Source organism: Acinonyx jubatus, chromosome A3 (assembly GCF_027475565.1).
Source record: "Acinonyx jubatus isolate Ajub_Pintada_27869175 chromosome A3, VMU_Ajub_asm_v1.0, whole genome shotgun sequence".
In the NCBI taxonomy this organism is placed as follows: domain Eukaryota; kingdom Metazoa; phylum Chordata; class Mammalia; order Carnivora; family Felidae; genus Acinonyx; species Acinonyx jubatus.
Genome location: NC_069388.1, coordinates 126590273 through 126601599, shown reverse-complemented (window position 1 = coordinate 126601599; position 11327 = coordinate 126590273). Strand labels below are relative to the sequence as shown.

General features: G+C 45.9%; 1 protein-coding gene and 1 long non-coding RNA gene across 4 annotated transcripts in view; one reads left to right on the top strand and one right to left on the bottom strand.

Annotated features, from left to right (window-relative positions):
• Positions 1 to 11327, bottom strand: part of NBAS (NBAS subunit of NRZ tethering complex) — a 331328-nt gene that overhangs the window by 54289 nt on the left and 265712 nt on the right. The window lies entirely within an intron of this gene.
• Positions 205 to 1138, top strand: LOC128311312 (uncharacterized). Its single transcript, XR_008289676.1, has 2 exons — positions 205 to 470; positions 987 to 1138. It is a non-coding gene; the product is annotated as an uncharacterized LOC128311312 (long non-coding RNA).

The following is an 11327-nucleotide window of genomic DNA, read 5'->3' as shown; positions in this document are numbered from 1 at the left end:
CAAAAAGGAAAAGCCAGAAGGCAGGGGCCTTGGTCATGGATCTGGTGCTCCCCTTTCACTGCACGTCACACAGCTTCCACTTTGCCATTTCTACCCCCTCACGGGCTCTGACAGAGCGTATGATGGGTGCACACTGGCCGAATGCTCAACAGAAGGAAAGACAAATAAGAAAATGGCCTAGAGAGTCCTTCCTTTCGACTCACTCCTATCTGCTTCCCCAAGAAACACGGGTTTGGGGAATGTTTGGATATCCAGCTGGCCAAATGTCTATGCTCTCCCAGCCCATCAAAGGGCGTGGAAGGTTTCCACAACAGACTGGCAAGAGAGTAGGAACAGGACAGGCAATTCCCCTGTGTGGAAAGCAGCGTCCTGAGAGAAACCACTGGTCTCTGTGCCCTGGGAGGAGTCCAGACGCCATCTTTGTTGTCCGAAGTCAGTCTTGTGACTGTCAACAACCCCTGGAATAGTTGGTAAGTGTAGGGAGAGCACTAACCTCACAAAACCCGTGTTTGATTTTTACTACCGGGGTGACACTTGACAACATGCTTCAAGCCTTCGTTTCTTCATGCATAAAATGCAAAAAAAGTCATCCGCCACACAATGTCATTCTGACCATTTAAATGAGAGAATATGCAAAACAATCAGCAAAATGCCTTACCCATAATAGTAGGAAACTCAGGAAATCGAGGCTCAATTCTAATTTGACCAACTGATACACCACCCAGGCCGTCATCTACCTGTTAGGTTTTTATCTTCCTAGTAAATGTGCCATGTAATCTCTTTTAGAAAAACCTTTCCATAAGCTCCGCAAGTTCCTTGGCATGGCAGCTCGAGGACTCTCCCAAGCTGGCCCCAAGCTACCCCTCTAGCCTCGCAATGTAACCGTAGCCCACACTCTAGGCTCCACACGCGGAAGCTTTTCTTCATTCCCCAGTGTCAACTGGTATCTTATCTCAGTGAAACACTGTCTCTTCTCTTCTTTGCAGGGCAAATGCCCGGTCATGACTCAATACCGAGATACACACAAGTCACCCTGGACTCGGTTTCTTCAGCCTCGACAGCTGGTCCACTGGCAGGCCGTCTGCCCCAACAACCAAGTGCATACTCCATGCTGACATGCGTGTGGACCCCAGCTGCCCAGCAATACTGAGCACAGGCCTCACACTGACATCCGTGCTTTCCTAGAATCTGCTATGGAACCGCCACAGAACAGCCAGTAGAGGCGAGTGAATTCTCTAGGAGTTTAAGTTGTTTGACCTCATCACCAATCTCATCAGAAAAGTACCTCCCCCCGTTATTCTTAATGATCTTTCACGGTTACTAAGAATACAGCGTGTAAACAAACGTAAACGTAAGTTAATTTCCCTGAGGGAGCCGGGGCCTGTACAAGAGGCAGAATGATATGATAAAAGATGCAAAGGCTTTTATTTGCCTGGGCACTGTGCTTGATTGGATATTTAAGCTTTTCACTCTTTGTGAGAACAGGTTCATTGCTGAAAGTCCCTAGGGTGAGGGGCGCCTGGGTGGCTCAGTCCATTAAGCGCCTGACTTTGGCTCAGGTCATGATCTCACAGTCTGTGAGTTTGAGCCCCACGTCAGGCTCTGTGCTGACAGCTCAGAGTCTGGAGCTTGTTTCAGATTCTGTGTTTCCCTCTCTCTCTGCTCCTACCCCATTCATGCTCTCTCTCTCTCTCAAAAATAAACATTAAAAAAAAATTTTTTAAAAAGACTATAGGGTGACATTAAATACAAGTTTCACACCGAGTAAGTCTATTAGACTTATTTTGCTTAAACTCTTCCATGATAGAAGAAATAAGAAGTAAAAGAAAAAAAAAAAAGATAGACAAATGTACCAGAGAGAAAAATCACAGTTTCTTCACTGACCCTAGTGGCCGCAAGGTACTTCTGTTCCTAACCTTCTATTCTGAAGCCCACGGCATTAACACATCACTCATACACATATTTCTATAATTAGAAATCAAAGATTTTGTACAACTATCCCCTGACAGCAATTAGTAACTACTTACTATTTAAGAAACTGTGGGTTGTATAAAATAAAGTTAATTGTTCTAGCACTCAGTAAGTATGTACTGTGCATCTATTTCGTAGGCCCTGTGGAAAGACAGGAGCCAGGCTCAGAGAAATCACATTTAGTATAGGAGATAAGCTGGTGGGAAGGGGTTGAAATCTAGGAGTCATCCCCAACATCCCTGAATCTCACTGGGTCTACCTTTGAAATATATCCAGGTCTACCCAATTCCCACCACGTTCACCGTCACCGCTCAGTTCTAGGCCACATCACCCCTCTTGTACTGCAATGGTTCTAACTGGTCTCCGGATGAGGCAGAGAGTGCAGCAGTCAGCAAACACAAGGATTCCGTGGATTCTACCGCATTTGCCAATTCCCCTGCAGCTAGGATGAGTCATGTTCCAGGCAATGGAATCTGAGCAGAGGTGACACGTTTCTTTTCTGAGCCAAGGCAACGTATAACCCACGTGCGTCATTATCCAGTCTCCCTTCTTTCCCAGCCGTGGCAGAGAGTGCTGGTCCCAGATGGCACCAATACAAGATGGCAGAGCTCCCGTCAGCCTGGATCCTACGTGACTTTGTGGTAGACAGCCCTGTGCAGTCTCTTACTGGATTGGGAGCACAAGGGAATATTAACCTTGGTTGTGTTAAGCCACTGTGATCCTGGGGCTAACTGGGTACTCCAGCATTACCCAGTTGCACGCGATGTTTTAAAAACATAAATCTGATCATGTCACTCCTCTGCTCAAAACTATTTAACGGCTTCCTAATTTACGACAAATAAAATCCAGCCTTCAATGCCCTATGAAGCCCTATGATTTGTTCTTCACCCCACCCTATCTGTCTAATCCTACTTCCTTCCTTTTTCTACACCCCTGCTCCGCTCCAGGCAGACTGGTCTCTGTGTAGTCCGTCAGCGCCTTTCCACATGTGGGTTCCTCCACTTGTGATGTTCTCCTCAAGGCATCCTCACGGCTGGTTCCTGAGCTTCGCTCAGGACTCGGCACCGATGCTGCCTCATCAGAGAGGGCTCCCCTGGCCACTCTACGAAAGCTAGCACCTCCTGGTGCTCTCTCTGTCCTTACTCTGTGTTCGTTCTTCTTCATAACTGACACCCTGTCTTTCCATCTGCTGGCTGCCTCCCTGTCACTTACATTCCTAGAGCCCCAAATCCAGAATGGTGGCTCGTAGGGAACAGCTGCCCAACATGTTGAATGTACAAGTGGGTGAATGACAACATTTTATCTGTTTATTTTTAATGTTTATTTTTGAGAGACAGAGAGAGACAGAGTGCGAGCAGGGGAGGTGCAGAGAGAGAGGGAGACACAGAATCTGAAGCAGGCTCCAGGCTCTGAGCTGTCTGCACAGAGCCTGATGCAGGGCTTGAGCTCGTGAACCACAAGATCACGGCCTGAGCCAAAGTTGGATACCTAACCGACTGAACCACCCTGGCACCCCTCTCGGTTCCCATTAAATGGGAACACATTGCCAGACAATCTTACTTCAAAGAAAAATATGAAAATGCAGATATCTGAGGAAAAAACATCATCCTTTCTCAAGCCTCCCCTCATCTGTCCTTCCAGAATCTGTTCAGAGTTCACACATCTGGAAGCGTCCCCTGACATCACCTCTTCTCCGGGTCATAAACCACTCGCAGGCGCTCTTAAAGCACTCTACGTTCATCCGCATCGAAGAACATATCGCACCACATTCACATCGTTGGGTTACTTTTACATCTCCTTGACTAAACAAGGAAATCCTTTCAGGGTAGAAACTGTGCTTTTTAAAATCTCCGTGTTTCCTACCACCCAATTCAATGCTCGGCACATTGTAGACAGACAAAAAACAGCTGTTAGATTACTCAACTCTGATCAACGCGGTAGCTGGGGCTGGGGGAGAACCTTCAGAGGAGCAACGAAATGACATGCTCTCAATACGTCCCTAGAAACCTGTGGTCCAGAATGGGGCCAAAAGGCTCCGATTTACCGCGGCGTCCTGTTCCTGTGAGAGGGCCTTTGGAGACTAAAATTGCAAAAGGATATTTTAAAGGACTTGAACAACAAAAAAACCCGTGATCGGATGTGTGCCATCAGGACAATGCCACTTGTGGCAATCGGAAGCCACGCAGGAAGAGACACCGGGACATTAAACCCGGGGCGACCTTGAGCGTATGCACTGGATGCACACCCGGTGAACACATGGTGTACGTGTGCCTTGGGCCGGATGCTGGCAGCACAGACAAAATTAGTTCAGGTCCCTGCCCCCGGGTACGGTCAAGTCCAGTTTGAAACACAGAGAGACAAAAGATGTCACAGAGCAGCACGGTTGTTACAAAACTGCAATAGGGTATCTAGGAGACGGTGCACAGGCCTCAGAAGGGGTGCCCCGGCCGACCGGAAGTGAGTCTTCCGAAGGCGGCCACTGCCAAGGCCAGCCTCTGCGGTACGTAGGCATGAAGACAGGCCACGCATCCCGAGGGGTCAGCAGGTCAAAGGGGCAAGTGGGGAACCCGGGAGTCGGCTGGCTCGGCTGGAATCCGGGGTGCACGCAGAGGTCTGCCGGGGAATGAGGAAGAGCCGAGCAGGCGGGGGGCACACGGAGGGGCCCGCTCGCCAGGCTGGCCGGACGGCTCTCTATCTCCGACTGGGGAGCGGGGGAGCTGAGGCAGAAGTCGACACAATCAGTGCTATCATTTTCAGGTAATGGCTTGATTCAAAATTCACCAAGACAACTCTTCTCATCTGCGCGTACCTGAAGGCCGATAAACCTTGCAGAGCAGAGACCGTTTGCTTTCTTTTTAAAATGAACACAGCATGGTTTTGAAGATAAGGCTGGTGTTTAGGAAATGGCAGGTGACTCAAGAAAACCCAGTTGCTACTTCCAGTCAGCTGGAAAAATCAGCGTCTGCATATACCGTTCACGTTGCTAATAGTAACTATGGAAGATGATGGAAAAATCAAGGGCAAAATTCTTCACTTCTCTTTTTTTTAACATCACAGCAAATATGACAGATGGAAGAAAATCTCTGGCTGATAAAGGACAGACCTATAGCCTCTCTTTTCAGGTCCCCATTTAAAACCTCCTGTACTTTGAGGTGCCTGGGTGACTCTGTTGAGTGTCCGATTTCGGCTCAGGTCACCATCTTGCGGTTCGTGAGTTCAAGTCCCGCGTCGGGCTCTGTGCTGACGGTTCAGAGCCTGGAGCCTGCTTCTGATTCTGTGTCTCCCTCTCTCCCTGCCCCTCTCCCACTCGCTAGAGCTGGTCTTGGCACAGGGGATACAAAGGCAAATTAAGACACGATCTCTACCTCTGAAGAACATACATCGTACTGGGAAAGCCAAACACAAAATAAGCACTTCTAAAACGTAACAAGTATAAAACTAAGCATGGGGGGTGTATCAAGAAAAAAAACGTCGGTCTCGGCAAGGCAGTGAAGTCTTTACAAAGGAGGTAACATCTGAACCAGAACTTGAAGGATGAGCAAGAATTCACGTGCATGAAGCGGGTGGGGTGGATTTCAGGCAGAGACAGCAGCATAGGGACTTTAAAGAAAGGCTTTTATAAACGAGAATGTTCTGCGGCTGTGACTCTAGAACACCTGAGGGAGCGAGTATCTTCCCCCCACAACCAGCGGCTCACTACCTCAAAGAATCTCAGGGAGGTGGAGGAGTGGGTACAGAGCACCAGCCAACAGTGCATCTGGGAAAGGAGGAAGAAGTGTTTTTGGAGACAAGTGGTCCCAGGACTTCGATGCTCCCCCGGCTCCCCCACAACCCCATCCCCACAAAAAGCTAGGCACTACCTCCTCTAGCGTTACTCCCGCACGAGACCTGGACGGTCACTGTTCGAGGGGTGAGGAAAAGCCCACGGCGGTGTCCACGGAGAGTCTGCGGGTGCTTGGGCAGGAGACCGTCCTGCAGGGGAACAGATGCAGAGGAGGGCTGGGCTCCCCAGGGGGCCCAGGGTGAGGCGCTTACACATTCTCCTTGAGGCCAGTGAGCCGCACACAAAGCTCTTCTGAAGGGTATGCCAGGGCAGAGAGTGTTAAGGGAATCAGTTTCTAAATCTTCACCTTCTCTAAACCCTCTGTCCTAAAACTGATCTTGAGAACACTCTGGAAGTCAGAATGTCAACCTTATTTCTCCTTCTCGACTCTCCTTTCACAGAGGCCTTCCTCCACTTACATAAGAAAGACACACACCACATTTTTCCTGAATCTGACTCTGCCGCATGGACCCGGAATCTACAAAGTTCCAGACCACCAAACAAGGGACAGCTGACAATCCTGGTGTGTGACAGGCCTCCGACAACTGGATAATGAATGTCTTTTTGCACACAGCACGGTTTCCCCTTCTTTTGTTTTCAACAAAATTTATGAAAGATTTAATGGAGTTGTCAGTTGATAAAGCCTTAAAAATAATTTTTAACAACAGATTGACAAAGCTCCTTCCCCATCCACTGTGAACAAGGTTTTTAAATATTCCTATCTCTGAAAATGTAAAAGGGAAACAACTGATGTTGAAGGCAATCTCAATCTAGCCGTAACTAGTGCTCATCAAAGGGCACATAAACTAATTAAGAAGCAATATTTAAAGCCCTAAGCATCTCATTAAGAGGTACATTTTAAATACACTTTTAATGCTATGATAAATTCTTATGGATCAAAAGTTAACACATTTATGTTATTTTCATCAAATGTATGACTGAAACAATAATACAGAAAAAAAGTTTTAAAAAATCTCAGAGCGCTTTGGTCACAAGAAAAACTTTAAATGTTAATTTCTCTCTCTATAATTCTTTTTGATGCAGAGAAAGGACTTGTAAGTATAAAGACGTATACTTTTAAGTATAAAAACACTGCATTGGCACAAAACAACTCAGTGTGTTTATTCACCAACTCCCAAACTCCTTCACTAAGAGACCCGAGCAGACTACTGTGAGATCTAGCAGTTTAAGTCTATGTCTCTGTCTCTAGGATGACCAAAGTCTTTTTTAATGTTTGTTTGTTTGTTTGTTTGTTTTGAGAGAGAGAAAGACAGTATGAGCCGGGGAGGGGCAGAGAGAGAAAAGAAGACACAGAATCTGAGGCAGGCTCCAGGCTCCGAGCTGTCAGCACAGAGCCGGATGCGGGGCTCAAACTCACCAACCCATGAGATCATGCCCTGAGCCCACCTGACCCGACTGAGCCACCCAGTCCCCTTAAGGTGACCAATGTCTCTCTTAAGATTCTTTCCTGAGAAAGCTCAAAGCTGCCAGTAGGATCTACTGTTTATTTCAGTCAAAACCCAGAGATAGGCTGATAGGCCCCTGAACCCTTCTTGGAGCAGTGACTTTAGAAAGCTTGCCATTATAAATCCTCTCTCTGCCGCTTTGAGATGTAAATCTGGAAGCGTCTCTTTAAAACACAGACATCCAAGGAGACATCCACGGAGGTGGTCCATGCTCCCAACCCCGTGGCAGGGTGGGGGCACAGCGTCAGTGAGCCCCTGCTCCACCCTGCACACTCTCTTCTGTCATAAAGACACAAGGAGTTGTTTCCCTTCTGGGTATGCGTCAATTAGCAAAGAGAGAGCGGCCCAGTTCTAGAAACCAGCCCCTGAGGGCCTTTCCTTTAGCACACCCCAGCGTTTGGTCTCCTGCCTTTCATTTCAGAGAAGCTGAGCTCAATTAACACGGGCTGTCCTCCCTGCGGCAATAGTTACCGCTAAATGAAATCTGTCTTGGGGCGCCAGGGTGGCTTAGTTGGTTAAGCATCCGAATCTTGGTTTCGGCTCAGGTCATGATCTCATGGGTTCGTGGGTTCGGGCCCCGCGTCAGACCCCACGTCAGGCTCCGTGCTGAAGGTGTGGAGCCTATTTGAGAATCAATCTCCCTCCTTCCCTCCCTCCCTCCCTCCCTCTCTCTCTGCCCTTCCCCAACTCGCACCGTCTCTCTCTCTCTCTCAAAATAAAAAAATAAACTTAAAAAAACATCAGTCTTTATTGCCTTTAACTAGTGCCCTTTATTTCTTGTTGACAAAAGAAACAGAGTACAAGTCATTGGAAAAGAACATGACCTTTCTAACGCTAGAGATGTGCTTGTTCTTGTACTTTTTAAAGGGGCCGTGGTAGTTATCAAATCACTGTGTGATTTGTAGATGACTCTGGACACAAACAGAGCTACCTAACAGTTTTACTTTAATGCCAACATTTAAAATATAGAAAATTACATCCTCCTTTGTACCCATTTAAAATTATGATTAAAAAAATCTTAGATAGCAGGTGCTAGGGTCTGAATGTTTGTGTCTCCTCAAAATTCAGATATTCTGATATTGAAATCCCATCCCCCAAAGGTGGGGCCTGGGGGGGGGGTACTTCAGTCATGAGGGTGAAGCCCTGGTTAAAGGGATTAGCGCCTTATAAAAGAGGCTCCAGAAACCATAAAAGACTCTTAAAAACTGAGAATAAACTGAGGGTTGATGGGGGGTGGGAGGGAGGGGAAGGTGGGTGATGGGCATTGAGGGGGGCACCTGTTGGGATGAGCACTGGATGTTGTATGGAAACCAATTTGACAATACATTTCATATTTAAAATAATAATAATAATAATAATAATAATAATAATAATAAAAAGAGGCTCCAGAGAGCTCCCTGCCCCTTCACTATGTGAGGACACAGGAAGAAGGTGCCAACCGTGAGCCAGGAAGAGAGCTCTCACCAGAACTCGACCATGCCTGTGCCTTTATCTTGGACGCTATTTCCCTGAGGTGTGATTTTTAGACCACGTGCATTGAAATAACTGAGCGCCACTGCAAAAGTGAGAATCCCCGAGCCCTTGCTAGACTTACAACTCTCTCTGTGGAGTTAGGGAAGGCACTGGCACCGATGGAAAGAAATCTTTCCTTTGCACAAGCTTCCCCAGGTTAATTCTAATGGTAAAGGAAGCGTGCGACCTCTTACTGTAAGCTCTGTGGACTTTAAACTTCTGAAGGACCCAATCAACTGGCTGATGGAGAATGTGGGATGGCTGGAGGTGGCTTCTGGGATGGCAGCTGAGGGACAGGAAGGAGGTCACTGCAAGAGTCCAGACAGGTCGGGAGAGTGGGGCAGGAGAAGACGAAAGAAGGCGGCAGTTCTGGATTTAGACGACATTTGTAACAGAACTAAGGGATACCAACACGCTGTCCTGGGCTAGGTGCCCAAGGATGTGCTTCCCCTGGTATATGTAGCCAGCCTATCAGCTGACCCAGCAGCTTCCAAACCCTTTTGTCTAAGACCCAGAGTAAGAAACACACTGCATACCAAAACTCACTGTCTGTATCTATAATATGCATATATTAAAAGCAAACAAAAGTTTCCCTAAATAATACAACCACTACTCTGGTGGGACGCATACTGACATTTTCTGATGTTAATCTACATACTAGTCTTTTTTGGTTTGATTGTTTTTAATACTGATCACAACACTTAATTACAGGCCGCACTAATGGGTCATAACTCAGTCTGTAAAACACCTGCAAATCCGCTCCAGCGACAACAGGATGGTTTGCAGGGGCCAGCAAACATGGAGGCTACAAACAAAGTATCAAATTGCCTAAGTCATATTGAACTGACTTCATTAAAGAAGAAATTGCTTCATGTTTTACTGATGGCATAACATTAATTTCTGTGTGGACACTGAATGCTGCACAGATGTTTTATTTCTAAGTCTGTTTTCCTTATTAGATTATGAGATCCATCAGAGCAGGGCCCATATCTTCTTCATTTTTTATTCCCAATGCTTAGATAGCATTTTAAGCACCGTTTTTAAGTTACAAATATAAAATATTATGACATAGTATCTTAAATATTATGCAACAGAAAATGAAAAATGAGAAGTCTTAACAATTTTGCTTTAATATAGTTAACCAGATATTCAACCACAAAAATAAGAAGGCAGGTCTTGTCACATTCGGCTATATACTTCACAGAAAATCAATGTTATAACTTTGCCTTTTTGCTTTAACTATCAATTGCTTATAATATAATAAAAATGAATGATGCAGGACACAGAGGCCACTTTATCTCTGCCTTTTGCCTTATGAAATAACCACAGAAATATTATTCTTCAGCAAGTGTGAATAGCCCTATCTTTTTTACTATTCACGTTCAGTGGTGACATAAGCTTCTCCCTTCCTAAGTTTTTCAATAGCTTGAAGGTCACTTTTATCTTAATAGGGAAAGACGTGAAGAATGCTAGAAATGAGATGAGATATTACCACAATCGGTAATGAATGCTACCGTCCACCGCTGTTGTGCGTATACAGGTTTTAGCAAGCTCTGAAAGCACACATTCACACTTCCATTTAAAAACCTTTTCCTATCATGTAATTATTAAGATCACTTTACACAGAGCCACTAAATTGATATCACAACCAAATGTAAATTTGAAAATCCAGATCTTAATCCAACACTTACAACTACACAGGGTCATTTAAAACCGAAACTGTGGCTAGAGTTTTCAAATTGGACCCAGGAGAAATCGATGGGTATTTTTTGTTGTTTTGTTTTGTTTTGTTTTGCTTTTACCTTCTAGGTAAGAATGAAATAGAGTGATAAATAAAAGCAGAGGGGAAGCGACTAATACCGCGTACCTACTTGCACCCAGATCTTTATGAGGGTTATTTTATTTAATCCTCACAATAGCTACGCGTGAACATGTTCCAGATATCGTGGGCATCTTCCTGATACCCACTCAAAAGCACGTGTACCAAGAGCTGACCGTGCAGTCTGTAAAGGACCCACTCAGTGCTGCTCTGGAGAGATTTCAGGTAGATCATTCAGGGGACCCCACCCCTCTCACCACAGTGATTATTAGTGCAGGTAAATCCAGATCAAAGCCAGTCAGGACCTGGCATACCAGGGCCACAGGGGTTGGTTCGGGGGTGATCTTATCGGCGTAAACTTAAAATTTCTGTGTGGTGCCTGTGGGGAGCTTGCTCACTCGATCTGCCTGGATGTAGATTAGGAAACAGCATAGCCCCAATTACTTCCAGCCATCACACTGAAGCAAAGAACCTTACGATGAAGCTAACACCATAAGACAGCGGGGGGGAAAAGAGATGGAAAGAAATTGGCTCCTTGATGACCACTCACTGCTGGGTCAGACGACCCTGAAGTCAGCCCCACCTCTGGACCTTTCAGTTCATCAGCCAGTAAATTTTCTGGTCAATTAAGCCAATTTAACTGGATTTTTTACTTGTGTCTAAAAACATTCAAAAATTAATCTGTATATATATAGTAGTGATTATTGTTCTCCATTATACAGTGAGGAAAACTCGG